We start from the raw sequence: 14,993 nt of genomic DNA, 5'->3' as shown, positions 1-14,993 counted from the left end.
ATACGAGTTCAGGTTTCTACATAAAATTGAAAACACACTTATACAGGTAAAGGTTATACGTTTGGTCGACATCTTTCTCTGTGGTTATAGCAGCACTAGTCCAGACCTGGGGTGGCATCATATAACGTTACATCTTTATGGTTGATTCACAGTTTGCAGAATCTGTTTAAACAGAGGTAGTTCGTTAATACCAATACTTGAATTATTTTCTACTTTCTTCAGATAGTGATGCTTCAGCTTTTTCCCCGTCACCCCGGCCTCGCGGACCAGGTCATGCGGGGTACAGTATTACATTGTGAACGATAAAATGTTGCAGTATTGGCATCTCGGGTTTAGCTCATACCCGACTTTCTCATGGGAACGCGCTTGCAGCGGATCTACCAGGGCTACTGCGGCAGGGATACTTGGAAAGCCCTCCAAAGGTGGGGGCCGCGCTGCAGCGCGCTGAACTCACGCCATCGTTGCTGGGCAAGAAGGCTTCTGGGCCTGTCTAAACGTTAGTGTGTGTGTATGATGGATACGTGGGGGCAATGTCATCGGCGGGCAAGCCCTCCTCCACCTGGGCCCGGGTGGCATGAGGGGATGCTCGGCGGGCCATGGTCCTCACCTGGGGAGAATAATGCAGGAGAGGGGGGCCTTTAAGGCCTGTCCTCCCCTACAAGCTCTACAGGGTGCCCGGGTGACACTTGGGCAGGAAGATGGCACGGAGGACGACCGGCGCATAGGGAGTTCAGTTGAGGAGGGGGTCGGCAGAAGCTCCAGCACACGGAGGAACCCAGCACTAGTGACCCCGCCCAGTAGGTTGACGCGGTCTTCGAGACATTCGAAATGACATGCGCTGTCTTCGCGAGAACCCCGCACGTCATTCCGAATGTCACAAACACGCAATGCCATCCCACCCAGGACAGGCTGAAGCCGGTCCCGGATTGCCACGTCTGCAGGGAGAGGAAGGCCAGTTGTTGTGCGGCTATCCCCTCCCTGAAAGCGGGTCTGGACGAAGGCATCCCTGCTGGTGCCGGATGATGCAGTCACAGGATCGGGAACAGGATTACACACAGGCACCTCCGCGGTGGCCTGTGCTGCTTCCTGTCCCTGCTCCTGGACTGCACCAGTGGAATCCCCTCCTCCAGGCCCCATGTGTGTGACTTCCACGGCCTCCTCATCAACCAAACCCCCCACAAACCTGGATGACTCCGTGCCATCTTCCTCCATAGGCCCCTGTGGGGTCTCAGCTGCCCCTTCTGCTGCCGAGGAGTCCACCTCCAACCTCCGCCTCTTGGACCTACCCCCAGCAGCTGCGGCTGCGGAGGCGGCACCAGACTCCTCACTAACTGATGAGATGGCAACCTGGGAGGGGAGCTGGGCCTTGCCTCTCCGGCTGGTGGTGGGATCCCTGCCTGTGTGCTCCACAGCACCGTCTCCGCCCTCTTCATCAGTTGACGCTGCAGACAGGGAGAGACAGAACACAGGCATCAGGGAACTGTACAATGGTCTGATACACACATGACAGTTGCAGATGAGTGGCAGTCTCAAACTTCACACATGGAATCACACTCCCCAACACACATATAATTTCTAGCGAAACACACGTGCAAATGAACGGGAATGTTGCAGCAGCCAGCACCATCCATACACATACAACACCATGACCATCCGAATGTTGGCATGAAGTCATATGCAACACAGGGATTGGCAAGCACATGCACACACGGCACCAGACGTACATGCATCTGTACATCTACACCACCTGTTGCAGTGAAATCCTCAGCATCCATGTCACATCTGCCAATCAGCCTCCTACATGTCAGTGTCACATGCATCCATGGTGTATCACAGTGGCACACATGTCAAATAGCCTCACACACACATGTACACCATGCACGTACATGAAGGTCGAACCCGCATCCATGTGTCACACCCCAACCATGCCATGGTACATACGCAGATATGTAAACATGTGTGCACCCCAACATGCATTTGGCCATAATGCTTTTGTACACATACACCGTTGATGTGCCTCACACATGACTGGACTCTCATGTGGCAGGCTCATGTCCCTGTACATATACATCCATACATGGGCCTTCCAAGACATATTTGCAACCTGCATAGACCTGCCACACCTCAACATGCACAGCATCCAATCAGTACGCATGCACACTTACCGTTCGACTCCGGAGGGGTCTGCCTCCCAAGGACCTAGAGTTGGAGCGCTGGGTGTATGCGTTTCAGGACCCTCATCTGCATGTTGGTAAGGCGGACCCGGCGCCCCTTTGCATGCTTTGCCTTCAGGAGACGCCGGGCCTTGCTGAGGGTCCTGGACCTGAAGTCCTCCCAGCGCTTCCAGACGTGTTGCAAGTCGCGGGCTGCCACCTCCTCTACGTTGATGGCAGCCACGATGTCCGTCCAGATCCTCTTCCGTCCTTCATTGCCGGCGCGTGAACTTCCAAAGAGGGCATCATAATGCCCCAGGACTTGCTCCACCAGGATACCAACTTCTGCAGCACTGAAGCTGACAGCCCTCTGCCTCTCTGGCTGGGGGTTGCCAGTGGTGCCAGATGGTGTTGTGTCCGACATGGCAACCCCAGAGGCAGGTGTGGGTGGGCAACTGGGTCCTGGGGCTGGGCTGTGGAGCAAGATGGTACTCCAGTCGGGAGTCTTCTGTTCCAGCAGGGGTGGTCCCAGCAACTGGACCCCTGCAGATGGCTGACGTGCAGGAACCAAATAGCAGGGCACGTAGCCAGCAGGCAGGCAGGCAGCAGCAGATGGCAGGTGGGAGCGTGCTCAGGGCTCTGGGGGGCAGTAATTTGGCCTTCTGGGCAGGAGCATGGTCTTCAGTGTGTTGTTGCGTGGCCAGCTTGATACGGAGTGATTTGGCACGTGAAAAAACAGCACGTTAGCGTGTAATTCGAGGAAAGGCCCTTAGCGCGTAAGCGCGCCTGTGACGTTACACGCACAGGCATTTCCCACAACACGGGTGCATGTTTATTGTGCACGTGAAAAAACTGCACGTCAGGTGTCACTGCGTGTGATAGGAGGAAAGGCCCTTAGCGCGTAGGCGCCTAAGTGATGTTGCACGTGTGGGCTGGCTTAAAAGGTACGTGTAGGACGCCATTTTCTTGTATGTGCTTTTTGTGGAGAGCGAGCGGGTGATTCTTGTACTTCTTGTCGGTTCACACGCGATTACTTCACAACGGTTCTAGTTCGTACTCCCTGTTTCCTCAGACTGCGTTCATTTCTTCTTTTGGCGGAGGTGTTGCCAAAGCGCACACGCGCGTCTTTTTCACGTTCTTTTTCCAGGCAGACGGTGAGTCGCGCATGTATTTAGCAACTGTGGTTGCCCCCGTGTGTCGCATACCCCTTCAGAGGTCATTGTAGGCTGCGTGTAACACGTGTACACTTATTTTTGTGTTTCTGGGTGTCACAGCGTAGTGCGGGTTCATTTTTCCACGCACGTGATCTACCAGGGGTTGCGTGCACGTTTACTTTTGTTTTTGGGGTGCCTGTGGGTTGCATGACCCGTCATCTTCCCCCAGGGGTCACAGACAGCCTTGCTAGAGCACTAGGGTTCGAATTCCATCTAGTACCCGACCCCTTTCATCTCAATTGCCCAGGACAATTGTTTACTGTAACTCCCATACGCACAACAACATCAGTGCCATGGTTGGGAGGCGACCAAGCAGTAAGGGAGGGAAAGGTGGCCGACCTCCAAAAGGTGGGCGCGGTAGGGGATGTGGCCAGGATGTGCATGGTGCCCCAAGAGGCCAGTGTGTGGAGGACCAATCGGGGCCACCTATGCCCCCCTCAATGGTTGTGGGAAATTTAGCTGACACCATCCCAGCTCAACCCTTCTTAAACCCACCCATATTGTCAACTGAACCGGCACAGGATGACTCCCAGGCTGACTTCCAGGTCACCAAGTCTAAGCCACGTGTGGCGTTGAAAGTTGCTGTCACCAGGCCACGTGGATCTGGGCCAGCAATGTCATCTGCTGTCCCAAGTAGCCAGGGTGAGGAGGCTGCAGGGGCAGCTGCAGCTCAATCCACCCCAGCTCCGAGTCTCCCAGCTGGGACAGTGTCGGTCCAAGTCCATCCCACCGACGTTGGTCCTGCCAACATCACCCTGCAGCCAATGCCTGCATCGAGACCTTTGGTCATTGTGCCTTTGCAAACTTACAGTACCCAGTCCACCTGCGCTTCTGCCCCTACCAACCAGAGCGGCATAAGCCACTCAGGATCCGCACCACCTTCCAAGAAGAAGGGTGCTCTTGCACTACAGGCTGGGACCCCATACACGGCTACACACTCCAGCACGTGAAGGAAGCCTAGCTTCAATGATGCCGAACTAAATGCACTTGTGGCCTATGTGTTGGCACATAGCCGCGAAATGGTGGTGACTGCAGGGTGCAAGACTACGCCTGCTCAATGTAGGGCCCACTGGCAGACCATCGCGGACCACATTAGTGCCCTTGGATTTGTGAGGCGCACAGCTGATGATTGCTACAAGCGGTGGAATGACCTGAAACGCAGAGCAAAGAAGAAGCTGGCTTCCAATCATGCCCTTTACTCCGGTGACTGGCGGTGGGTCTCCACCAGAGGACGACCAACTCACTGAACATGAGTCTGTCGCTGGAACCTTCGTCACAGAGGAACAGATCCGAGGCGTGGGAGACCTACCAGATCTTGAAGCATTGTCCGGTGAGTGCCCATGCATGTGTGTGTAATCCATGTGTATGTTGCTTGGGTGATGTGTTCTGATTGAGTGCCAGGTGAGGGTGTGTAGCCATGACAGGTATGGGTCACCCATGTTGTTCCTCCAAACCATTCCCCGGCCTTGGTTTTGGGTATAACAGTATCCCTTCTGACCACAGTAGCCAACTTGCACCAGATTACTGCAGTTGCCCATCAACTGTCATCTTGCAACATTGTTAAAAATGTTTTCATGTTCATTCAGCCTGATTGTTTCAATCCTTGCATTTTTACGACACATTTTTCTACCCTACTGCCACATATGTGACATGCTTCTGTCATATATTACACCCCACAATGGCCCACATTTATTACCTTGTTATCGGAATGATTTAACCATTCAGGCTGATTGAGTAATGGCCTGCACACAATCATTTTTGGGCCCTGTTTCAATGTAGAACATGACTGTTGTTTTCTGTCATGTTGAAGTGACCAACCATTGATGTATCCATCTGCCTGCCATCACTGTGTAATTGAACACTAGATGTGTTGCAGCGTGTGGCACATGCGTATTTTGTCACACTATTTTGCATGTTTCATCTCATCATCTCCATCTCACATGGATGGGTGACAGTACTCATTCACTACTATATGGCTGTAGTTGTCAAATGTACCATGGCAATGCTACGTGACATCTGTGTGATGGCATGTGTCATGTATGTGTATTGGACATGCCACTCACAGGCTAATGTGGGCTGCCAGTGCCATCCAGCATGCTGCACATGTGTTGTCTTTCCATCTTGGAGTCCTCAGTGTGTGCTTTTTGCCTCTCCTTCCAACTCATTGACAGTGCATGCATGCCAGAGTTATATTCATGTGGGACATATGCAATTTATGTACTGGATCTCTGTCTCGTCAGGCCTATGTGTGTGCTATGGTGCTCATGCCTGTTTCCATTTGTTGTCTTTCATGTTTTTGCAGGTGATAAGGCATTTGATGCTGTTGAGGAGGAGGGGCTGGTGCACACCCAGGAGGGATCTCAGCCACAACCGGGCACCAGTGGAGGACGTGGGGTGGTGGTGGGTGAAAACCCAATCCTCCTGCAGACCATACTGTCCACGGGTGTCTCTGGGTACACCTCCGGAGACCTCTATGAATCAGGTGCTGAATCGGACAGTGAGACATATGTGCCATGGCAGGTGAGTGTTTCTGGCAGGGATGCTGTTCTGTCCAACCCACCTGCACCGGGGGTAGACCCCTCTATGGGGATGTCAGTGTTGGAAAGTCCGCCTGTGGCAGTTACGGATGCAGGGTCACACTCCACAATATTTGCTCGTGTTCCTGGGCCAGCAGATCAAAGGAGGAATGCAGTCCTGCAGCCTCAGGCAGTGCCAGCACAGCAAGGTGTAGATCGCCTTGCCCCAAACAGGTGTGGTGCCTGTCAACGCGGTGGCCGTGCGCCAACAGGCAATACTGTGTGGGAGAACTCCATCTACAGTATTGCAGCACAACAGGGAGCATTGTGTGAAATGATGGCTCAGGCAATGGATAGGGTGGCCACTTCCATTCTCCCCCCTGAAAGGCAGGTGGAGCTCCAGCAGCAGGCAACAGACTCCATTTGCCACTCACACAGGGAGGACATGTTGATGTCCAACAGGGACAGACGGGCTGGACTGGAGGCTCTGCACGAAGCCATATCTGTAGAGTCACAGGCCCACAGGGAAGCCCTGAGGTTAGAACACGGGTTCCTCAGAGATACTCTGGGTGAACTTGAGGCTTCCCGGAATTTTAGGTCAGAACAGCAGCTGGAGCAGCTCACACTGTGTATTCCAGCTGGACACATGCAGGCTTGTCCTGTCTTTGGGTTAGATGCTTGGTGTGTACATCCCTAGTGGGGATTGTTGTTGGATTCTACAATGCATGGTGTATTGATATGTGCTTGTGCATCCATGTCATTCTCCTTATATACATGTAGGTTCTTCATGTCTTCAGAAGGCCGTCTCCTTTACAGATGCAGTTCATGTTGTATGCAGTACACTGACACATTTGCCTGACAGCTACACTCGGCAGTTGGAAGGGGTCCATGTGCTGCCTTGGTCAGGTTGTGAGACTTGCACTACTTACATTTTTTCCTGTTTTGAAACATCTCTTTATTGATTTTGATAATACAGAAAACAAACCAACAAAACCCCCACTTCCCCTTTCCCCCCTCCAGGGAGCCCGTATCCCTACAACCCCCCCCCTCCCCTACCGTTCCCTTCCAACAATTAAACAGACAGGTCCAGGAGTCTCAGTCTGTGAGGGCGCCATTGCTCCCGGACCTCGCCCGTCAAGAAGTCCAAAGTTTCTCCCCATTCCGCGGCAAAGCGGCTCAAATTGTCAGCGGCCGCGAACGAAGCCCATTCCAATGATACAACCTCCCACAACTTTCTCAACCAGTCTTGCTCTGTTGGGACCACTGAACTTTTCCACCTTTGGGCATGGAGAGACATAGCCGTCAGGATGAAGATTACCGCCGCCTTGCGCGGTCCCCCCTACCCGCCTCCCCGACTCCCTCCACCTCCCCGCCAGAATCTCCCGGGGGTCTTGACCCGCACCTCTTCCGAATGCCTGGTCCAGCGCACAAGAAATACTCTTCCAGAAGGGGCTAATGCTGGGACAATCCCACCAAATATGGGCTTCCGTACCCGCCTCCCCACCTCCCCTCCAACAAGCCCCAGAAGCTGTCGGGAAAAACGCCCGAAGGCGCGCTGAGGTATAGTGCCAACCCATTAGATATTTATACCAGGCCTCCTGTAGCTGGGGCGCCTTAGCCACCTTCGGAATCAGTCTCCATAGCCTCTCCCATTCCTCCCGTTCCATCTCCCTTCCCAGGAGCCCCTCCCATCTAGACATGTATGGCCACTTTATGGTGGGGCCGGCGCTTCCTAGAAGCTTATATATATTCGATATCAGCCCTCTGGAACCCTCATTTGTCAAGAGGAACTGTTCGAACTGAGTCCAATGCCGCATTGCCGCCCTTCTTATCTCCCCGGACAACACCCAATGCCTGATCTGGCAATATCGAAGCCGCTCTCCCTCACCCACTCCGAACTCTCGCTTGCAATCCTCAAACGATTTCACTTCATGCCCCCGAAATAGGTCTCTGATGACCCTACACCCTCCACTTTCCCATTTCCGAAAAGCCCCCTTATCCAGCCCTGGGGTAAAGTCACCATTATTAAAAATGGGGGTGAAAGGCGACGGGAAAGAACTGATCCCCAACTTTTCCACCGCCCAATCCCAGATATCAACCAGTCCCTTGGTTATGACACTGAAGTACAGGTGAGCCGGCCTCAGCCTGCGAGGGAGCCAAAGTGCCTCGCCCAAGTGGTGTTGCGCCACCGCTCTATCCATCTTCACCCAATGCTTGTTGTATTCCTCAAAGAACCACTCACGGATCATCCTGAGTTGCGCCGCTCTATAGTAGCGCCTAAAGTCCGGCAATGCTAAACCCCCTACCCCCTTGGAAGCTGTCATAAGTCCTTTCGCCAAGCGCAGCGTCCTGCCCTCCCATATGAATTCCTTCGCCGCCTTATCTAGCTCTTTGAAAAAGGATGCAGGAACGGGCAACGGGACCGCCTGAAAAAGATAGAGTAAGCGCGGGAGGGTCACCATCTTAAGGGCCGCCCATCTTCCCAACCACAATATCTTTAGAGTGCTCCACTTCCTAAGGCCCCTTTTGATAGATGCGAGAGCAGGGGTATAATTCGCTCCATACCATCCTGATAGCCGAGGGGTAACCCAGATCCCCAGATAGCGAATCCCACCAGGACTCCACTTGAACTGAGAAGAGGCTCTCAAGGCCCTTAACTCTTCACCCTGCAGCGACAAATTCATGATTTCGGATTTATGCACGTTCACCCTCAGACCGGAGACCTCCCCGAAGGTGGACAACAAGGTAGTGCATCCCACCAGCGACACCGACGGGTGCGTCAGGGTGAGGAGCATATCGTCGGCAAAAGCCGCCACCTTATGCTGCGTCCCTCCAAAGGGGATTCCCTGAATATCTTTTGCTTCCCGAATTGCCACGAGCAGGGGCTCTAAATATATAGCGAACAGAAGCGGAGACAGGGGGCACCCCTGCCTCGTGCCACGTCCAAGCCTAAAGGGCTGGGACATTGCACCGTTAATAAGCAGCCGCGCGGAGGGGGCTCTATAAATCGCGCAAATCATATCGATAAACCTATGCCCAAGACCCATTCGCTCCATCACCCGGAACAGAAAGGACCACTCCGCCCGGTCGAACGCCTTCTCGGCATCCAGGGCTAAAAGAATCGCTGGAGTGGGGGCCTTCTGTACCTTTTTGACCAAATGGGCAACTCTCCTAATATTATCGGCTGTTTGTCGTCCCTGCACGGCCCCAGACTGATCTTGCTGGATCAGTTCTGGTAGGCGAGTTTCTAGACGCTTAGCCAAAAGTTTTGTGTAGCTCTTCGCATCGGAATTAATAAGAGCGATAGGTCTATACGAGGTACATTCCTTTGGATCTTTGCCCACCTTATGTATAAGCGTGATTTTGGCTTCTTCCATGGAGGGGGTGATACCACTCAAAGGGTCGAATGAGTTAAAGAGTTGGGTTAGATGTGGGACCAATATGGTGGAAAAGGACCGGTAAAAGGAGACCGGGAAGCCATCGGGACCCGAAGCTTTGTTGGCAGGGAGAGTAGCAATGACAGCCTGCACCTCATCTTCCGTGATTGGCTTTCCCAGGTCCTCCCCCTCTTCCCCAGACAGACGCGGTAAAGGCAGGCCCTCCAAGAACTTCTCCTGCAACTGGGCGGTAGGGCCCTGGGACGTGTACAGGGCCTCATAGAACTCGGTTAGACGGTCCCTGATTCCCTCCGAACTAGTGAGCCGCTACCCCCCTTCCCCTTTCAGCGCTGCTATCGCATTTCGTCCCCTGATGCCCCTCAGTAAACGCACCAGCAGGGAGTCCGCCTTGTTGGCCTTAGCATATAGCTTCTGTCTGACCCTCAATAATGCACCCTCCGCCTTCTTAGTCCTGAGGATTCTCAATTGCCCCTCAGCTAACCTGTACTCCCTATATGTTTTCCTTGAGGGGTCTCCTTTAAGCTTGACCCTCGCTGTCTCTACCTCGCCCTCAAACTGGGCCTCTAAAAGCCACAGCTCTCTATTCCTCTCTGCCTTAAGGGCGATGAGGTCCCCCCTCAATGTGGCTTTGAATGCGTCCCATCTCGTGCTAAGACTTGTGTCGATCTCATTGTTTCTAACAAAGAAGGCTTTGATTGCATTCTCTATCTCTTCCCTAATCACCCTATCCCTCAGGAGGTCCCCGGGAAAATGCCAGCTCCATACCCCCGGCCCGCGCCTGCCCAAGCGCATATTCATTTGCACCGCCTTGTGTCAGCGATTCCCATAGGGCCGGTCTCTATCCCCTCTACGCCCCCAGTAAACTAGCCGACACCAAGATATAATAAATCCGGGATTGAGTTCGGTGAACATCCGAGAGATAAGTAAATCCCTCTCCCTCTCCCCTGAGTATCCTCCACACATCTTTCAAGCCTGCCTCCTGGAACCGCTGCTTCAGTCGCGGGGAAGCCACCCCACCTGCGTGCTGTGTCCGATCTAACCTCTTATCCCAGGCTAGGTTGAAATCCCCCATTAAAATGACCTACCCTCTTGCAAAGTCTCCCAGCGTAGTCAGTGTCTCCCTCATAAAGTGATCTTGCCCCGCGTTTGGACCATACACCGAAGCGATCGTGTAGGTGGCACCTATGCATTCCACCCTCACCATGATAAACCTCCCGTTTTTATCCCTCCGAATATCCTGGATTCTAAAATCCATGCCATTTCTAAATGCCACTGCCACGCCCCCCTTCTTTGAAGGACCTGACGCAAAGAGAACTTAAGAGTAGCCCCTCAGGCTTAGACGACGTTGATCTACGCACAACAAGTGAGTCTCCTGTAGCGCTAGGACATCCGGAGCGTGCGTATGGGTGAAGTGTTCTAATTTCACCCTTTTGAGAGGAGAATTTAGTCCTCTCACATTAAGCGTCAGCCACTTGAAGCCGAAAGAAGGAGATATCCAGCCTCTGCAAACCCACCTCTCAGCGACCCTCCCGACTCCCCGTAGTTCCCCCAGCGTCCCCGACCCACCCCACTATACATATGGGCTCCTACCCCCACCCGGTCTCCCTCCCCTCCCCCCGCCCGGACTCCCCAACTTCGGGCAAAAACTAAAACTCCCCCCTCCCGCTCCTACCCACCCCCTTGTCCCCCCCACTAGTCCCATTACAACTCGATCCAACATGTTTAACTCCTTCCCCCTGGCTCCATACGCAGCTCTATAGACCACCACCCCCCTGAAAGAGATAGAAAGACGATGGCCCAACTAGGGTCACCCCTCCCACCCGCATGTTGGCCCCCTTCCCCCGGGGAGCCCCGCACAGCCACCCCCCCACCTCCAAGGCCCCGCATGGCCCTCCTTCTCCTACCTCGCTCTCCTCCTGAGGCCCATTCCCAAGGTCTGCTCCCCTCCCTCAGCTCTCCACCGGGTCCCGAGGCCCCCGCATGTGCCCCCGCCTCCACCTCCACATCCAAGCCAACAATACTGGCTGCTTCCTGAACCGAGGTCACCCTTTTCTGTACCCCTTTCCATTAAAAAACCAGGCCAAATGGGAAGGACCACCTGTATTTGATCCCTTTCTTGGACAGCTCTTTCAGGACAGGACCCATGGCCCTTCTTTTCACCAGGGTGCTCGTGGCCAGATCCTGGAACAACAAGATCTCCCACCCTCTATAGAGAACGGGCTCACTTTGCCTGGACGCCCGCAACAACGCTTCCTTCTGGCCGTAACTGGCAAAAGCAACCACCACTTCCCGGGGCCTGGCTTTCGGACCCAGTGGAGCTCGACCAACTCTGTGGGCCCTGTCCAATGTTATTGAGCTCGAGTCCCCCACCCCCAAGAGCTCCGCGAAGATGTGTTGGCATTCCTCTTTCAGCAACTTGTCCGATACCGACTCAGGAAGCTCCTTTATCCGAATGTTACTCCTCCGGGACCTATTTTCTAAGTCCTCTAACATCGTCTCCATGTTCCTAGTGGCAATATCCAGGCGGTCGATGGCCTTGCTATTAGCTGTAGTGTCCTTCACAGTGTCCTGGAGGCCTCTCTCCAACAAATCGTCTCTTTCCCCGAGTTGTACTACTTCATGCCTAATTTCACCCAACGCTGTATTGAGGTCCGACCGCATGAGCTGAAACTGATCTTGGAAGGTTTGCGCTAGGGACTCCCTCAGGGCTTGTAATTCCCCCCTGAAGTCCTGTCTGGTCATCCGCTCTCCCTCCTCCTCTAGCGCCGCTCTCCTGTTCTCCCTGGGCTGGCCTCCACTCAATTTATCGTAATCCTTGCTCCCCATCGTGGGCCAAAGCAGCGACAGCGATCCCTGGGTCGCCTTGGGAGAGGATCCAGGCTTGCCCGATTTCCGCTTTTGTCTGGAAGACATCCGTGAAGGGCCCAGGAGCGGCCCCCAATGCATCCGGGTAGGAAACCGTTGCACCAGTCGCAACCAAGGAATGCCCGGGGGGCCCCAACCCCAGCCCGGTGCGCACCCACACAGTGGGGGATACTCGTTGCCTCAGAGATTATACAGTGCCGGGCTCTTCTGCGCTTTTAGGTTCCAACATGGGGCCGCACTGTGGGGGAAAACCGAGGCTTCACCACCCCCGCAGGCAGACCTCAGGGCGGGCCCCAGCCCAAGGGTGACAGTCACTGGCGCTCGCTCTCTTGCAGCACCGGGAACAGGACTCGTCCAGCTTCCGCCTCAGGGAAAAGATCCAAGGAGCGGCGCCTCCAGGCCCACCGCTCAGAATGCCCCCCCCAGATCATGGGCACCGGGGGGGAGCCCCCGCGTAGCAGCTCCCAAAATCACACGCTGGGGGTGCGGGGGGGAGCCAGGCGCCGCCAGGTCCTCCTGCGCACCTCCTGCCCGGTGTCGGGCCGATGCCAGCTGCCCACGTCCCCCCGATAGTTCATGCACACTGGGGGGAGGTAAGATGTACGCCTGCTCCCCCTTTGATGCCGATCCAGATAAGGGCTCCACCCTGGCACAACCGGCACAATCCTGCCGGGCTAACACATCAGGGCCAGCCGCTCCACTAATCTTGTGGCGCCGAAGCCTCAGGCTGCCCCGGCGCCTGCCGAATCCACTCCCGGAGGGAGGCCGCCCAGCGAATCCCAAACCATGTCGAGGGGGGGGGCAACCACCTCCACGGCCGACCCCCCGGGCCTCTGGAGGCCGCGAGGTCCCGCCCGACCCCCGCCGGCAGGCAGGAAAGACTAGCGCCGGGGGCGACTCGGCTCCTCCTGCGACGTGGACAGGCCCGCCTCCGATCCTGATGGTGCGTGTTACTCCCGCGAGGGGGGGGCACCAGGGATTCACCGCTTCGCTCCTAGGTCTCCACCGCCGCTCCAACACGACACCGGAGCCAGCCCGCCGAGGGGGTGGTGGAGCCTTCAGCAAGTCTGGGCCCGGGGTCTCGGAGCAGCCGTCGGCACGTCAGTCGTTGCCGGCGGCCATCTTGGAAGTCCGACGGCCATCTTGGAAGTCCCTTCCTGTCTTATATTGCCACGCTTTCTTCCTGTACTGATGTTTTGTGTTGCTGGTAAGTATTTGTTCATGTGTGGTGTTTCTTATTGATTGCTGAGAGCATATTGTCTGTGGACTGTTTACATTAAGAACATTGCACTTTGTGACACTTGTGTCATGTGTTGTGCATTCATTTAATTGCTTTCACATTGAATGCCATGCCATGGTGTGTTGGGTAGGTGAGATGGGGAGGGGTTGGGTGACATGGCACTATTTTGATGTGGTATTTTGCAAGGGGGTAATCTTTCCTGCTGCATGAATGTGTGTCTTTTTGTGACACAGCATTGGGTGTCTTTGAGTAGGTAGGGATGCACACAATGTAACACTTCCAGGTGAACAATCTCAGGCTGGTATGGTTGTGACCGTTGACTGTCCCTTTTGCCATCATCATTGATTGTCAGCTGGTATGTGCCAGGGCTGTGTGCACTCCGCAGGGGTGTGATTTTAGGTGAAGTAATTTGCCACAAGCTGGGTACGGGCTGCCTCACCACGTGCCCTTTCACCTCCCATGCGCAGCAGCCGTGCATGTGGTTGGGGATGTGGGGGCACCACCATGTCCACCGGCACGCGCCGGCGTGTTGCAACATTGTGCAGGACACATGCTGCCACTATGATCCTGCACACTACTGGGGGCGCGTATAGCAGCTGCCCACCAGAGCGGTCAAGGGAGCGAAAGTGTGACTTAAGCACTCCGAATGTGCGCTCCACTATGCCCCGGGTTGCAATATGGGCTGTGTTGTATCTTACCTCAGGTGGTGTGGTGGGGTTCCGAATTGGCGTCATCATATAGGTGCTCAGAGGGTAGGCACTGTCCCCTGGGGAAGTGATAATGGTTCTCATTAGTGGGGTCTTCCAATTTCTCAGTTTCTGATATGCATGCATGTGCAGAGGCATTTATACTCACCATTAGCCATGTGTCTCCATGCCGCCCAGCTTCCAGGTCCCGGTTTAGGGGTGACATTCTGAAAATGAAACTATCATGGCTTGACCCTGGATAGTTGGCATATACTGAAGTGATTATTCCCTTGGCATCACATACAACCTGCACGTTGATTGAATGCCAGTGCTTGCGGTTTCAATCTATGTGCTCAGTGGCCCTGGGAGGACGTAGAGCCACATGGGTGCAATCAATGTCACGTAGCACGTTGGGGAAGTGTGCCACCCCGTAAAAGTCCTGGATCACGGCCTGCGTTTCTGCAGGCTTTCTGGGCATGTATATGTGCCTGCGCACTGAGGGGCGTGTAGTCATGATGGCCAACACCTGGTGTAGGCAGCGTGACTGCGTGGCCTGTGACACACCCCCCACTATGGCACTTGTCTGCTGAAATGACCCAGCAGCCAAGAAGTGCAGTACATTGAGCACCTTTTCCTGACCAGTTCTAGGATTATGTGTGGTGGAAACCTGTACCTCCCATACACCTGGTCATCAGGCATCCTAAAAAGGCTGGTTCTGGGTAAAAAAAATGCAGGCCTGGATATCCTCCTCCTCCTGCGGTGTTCCACGACCACTGCTGCGAGGAACGGTATATTCATCGTAGCGTCTGAGCTTGTTTGTTGTTTGCGCGCACTTTTATGCTGCACGGGGCCGCTTATGCCTGCTTCCTGCTGGCGTACGTGTTTCCGGATTAGCGCGTCTTTTTTGGCGCACGCCTTTCC

This window comes from Ambystoma mexicanum, chromosome 2q (assembly GCF_040938575.1).
Source record: "Ambystoma mexicanum isolate Mex_15411 chromosome 2q, UKY_AmexF1_1, whole genome shotgun sequence".
Taxonomy (NCBI): Eukaryota; Metazoa; Chordata; class Amphibia; order Caudata; family Ambystomatidae; genus Ambystoma; species Ambystoma mexicanum.
The sequence above is the reverse complement of the archived record's forward strand: the minus strand, read 5'-3'. Positions refer to the sequence as shown.